The sequence below is a fragment of the Homarus americanus genome, unplaced genomic scaffold, assembly GCF_018991925.1.
Source record: "Homarus americanus isolate GMGI-L3 unplaced genomic scaffold, GMGI_Hamer_2.0 scaffold59742, whole genome shotgun sequence".
Lineage (NCBI taxonomy): Eukaryota > Metazoa > Arthropoda > Malacostraca > Decapoda > Nephropidae > Homarus > Homarus americanus.
This window is the reverse complement of record NW_024753754.1, coordinates 1-3018: the sequence shown is the minus strand read 5'-3', so window position 1 is coordinate 3018 and position 3018 is coordinate 1. Positions and strand designations below refer to the sequence as shown.

The 3018-nt window shown below is 33.5% G+C and overlaps 1 long non-coding RNA gene across 1 annotated transcript; it reads right to left on the bottom strand.

Annotated features, from left to right (window-relative positions):
* Positions 1-304: 304 nt before the first annotated feature.
* Positions 305-2866, bottom strand: LOC121855443. Its single transcript, XR_006086793.1, has 3 exons — positions 2824-2866; positions 1854-1928; positions 305-807 (listed from the first exon to the last, which is right to left on the bottom strand). It is a non-coding gene; the product is annotated as an uncharacterized LOC121855443 (long non-coding RNA).
* Positions 2867-3018: the final 152 nt, after the last annotated feature.

Here is a 3018-nt window from a genome sequence, read left to right as displayed (position 1 = left end):
TTTCACACTATTTCAGTTAAAGGTATGTGTGAAACCATTTAGGCAGATAATGGTTTACAAGGAAAAGTTGGGTAGATGCTTATATAAGTTTTGGGTACAGTACATGCTACCTTCTCTCCCTTCTCTTTTGTTCTCATTCGGTCACTTTCCTTTTTCCTGCTCCAAAAGTTACTTATGTTGTTACAGCAGTGGAGTAAAACCGTTTCTCCGACTCCTTACAATGTGTTCAGGTGACAGTAAACATACAGTACTAACTTTACAAAACGGGTCTCTTACTGGTCCAATGAGGGAATAAGTGTTGGTATAAGAGGCAATTATTTTAATTATAATATAACAATTTTATTATCAAGCTCTCAAAACAAAGATGAATGTTATCATTTATAGATGAGGGAATTAACAAGGCAATACACGTCAAAAATAAGCAGATGCGCATGCTAATGACGCAAGTCTCAAGTTAAATTAAATTTTACTAATATTCTTCATCATTTCTTAAAATGTGCAAGAACAAGAAAATAAAGGTTGTTGCAGAATCCAAATGCTTAAAAAAAATCATAGGTAAAGCAAGTTCTCGAATCGCATGTGAAAACAAAAGTTTCGTCGATGATCACCAAACACAGTTGAGGGTGTCTTCTTATAGGTCATGGTGGCGTCCGTCAGGTCTGGCTACTGTTGTGGACTAGTGGTAATGCTGTTTTACCCTGCAACATATATTATTGCCGTAGCAGATGCCGGTAGATATTTCTTGTCCGTAACTACAAAAATTTACACAAAACCCGTTGACTTGTGGGCAGGGATACTTGATGCTTCCTGTTGGAGACGAAAGGAGGGCGTTAGAAGCAGATTGGGAAATCCACTAACCCAGATATTTCACCTTTGTCATGGAAGAATATAGGCGAGGGAAAAAAGAGGCCACACAAAGATCTCCTTGTTGCTATTTCGTGCGAAGGTGATCATGAACACTGGTACACAGTGTTAAGATGTTCATGTAACACTTGTACACGGCACTCAGGTGTTCATGTAACACTCATACACGGTATTAAGGTTATATGAGGTCACCCGCAGTATTATTATGAGTTGTTCACATTATCTTTACTTAAAGATGAGAATTTAATTGAATATTAATTTTTTTATTTGTTGTTATTTGTTAAAACTCAACATACTGGATTTAAGTAAAAACAGATTGAGAAATATGAAAAAGAACATGAAAAATAAATGAAAAGGACTTCATATGTATATTAAATATATACATATATATATATATATATATATATATATATATATATATATATATATATATATATATATATATATATATATATATATATATATATATATATATATATATATGTGTGTGTGTGTGTGTGTGTGTGTGTGTGTGTGTGTGTAAGGGTGTATTCAAAGATTTGCATTTTCTGAAACCATTATTAAAAAGAAACTCGTAACAACACTATGTCATTCTTAATGCAATATCGAAGCATCGGAAGAGGTGTTCAATGCATTATTTTTCAATGTGTGAAATAGATTACTTTTAAATTTAAAAAAAGGTGATTGATTAAAATTTCGTAAATTTCCTTGTAAGAAAGGTTTACTTAAAACTGACACTAAGAACCGTTTCTTCCTTTATCATTTATATATCATTAATATATCAAGCTGGAGATCACCGACGTAGTCCCAAGGCGATCTCATCATATTTTTTGCCTATTTTCAAGCATCAGGATGTGTCACCATATTCTAGACGTCTTGAGTGACTCATCAACACTGAAATGACGCATCAAGCACAAGAGTGGCTCGCCAAGAACCTGGGTAACTCAGCAAACACTGGACTGAGAGAAAATATAATTAAGGTGACTCACCATTAACAACGGTGACGGCCACGATCACCAGCACCAGCAGGAATACAATGCTCTTGGTATTCATGGTTCACCAGCCTGTTGAGAGGAAACTTTTACTCACAGAACACGATGTACATTGGGTTTGACCTATATAATGAACTTTATGAATGAACTGTACATAAAGAACGTCTAGTGGTGGACTTTTCTTGTTACTAAGGTCGAGAGAACCCCAGTTTGGGATTCTAGTGAGGAAGATAGTTGAGCTGGCGAGGAAAGTATAAGGATAGAAATTGCATAACGTAGTATGTTGGTATATATTTCAATTTCACTGTCTCTCGCTTTTCTCGATGTTTCATATTTGGCATGACATATTATTTTATTTACCACTTGTGGACATTGCTTCATACCCCCCGCCCCCCTCCAACACATGTACTGTATATACACCATCTTAACTACGAATCAGAATTCCCGATTTCTTGAAGGTGTTGCACAAGGAAGGTGCGTCAGTACAATTTGAGATTTGAATTACATTATTTTATTTCCATCTAATACATGATTATATATATATATATATATATATATATATATATATATATATATATATATATAAACGTGGATAAGATAAATCTTGATAAATCACACATTGCTCCGTTGTTTCCATACATGTGATTTATCAAGATATATATATATATATATATATATATATATATATATATATATATATATATATATATATATATATACTGATATACAAGGAAAGAAACACGAAGTTCCCAAGCGCTTTCGTGTAATTCACATCTTCAGGGGTGAGTACAGACTAGAGAGAGTAATACAAATCAAGGTGTATATATACAGAGGAGGGTGAGACCAGGTATATATATATATATATATATATATAAAACTTGAGAGAAAACACCAAACTTACACCACGCACTTAATAGTCGTCATACTGTATATACTTCAGTATTATTTACAACGAATGTAAGCTTACCTCAGTTACGATATCAGCAAGAGACAGGAGTAAGGTGTGATGATACAATTCCTTGGTGTTCACTTTATATACCTGACGTCCAGGAATAACCAATATCAGCTGGAGAAATTTACTTATTTCCTTTTATTAATTGTAGAACACCCTGGTCCTTGAATACATAAAATGAATTTCTATATTTGATCATCTATTGTAATA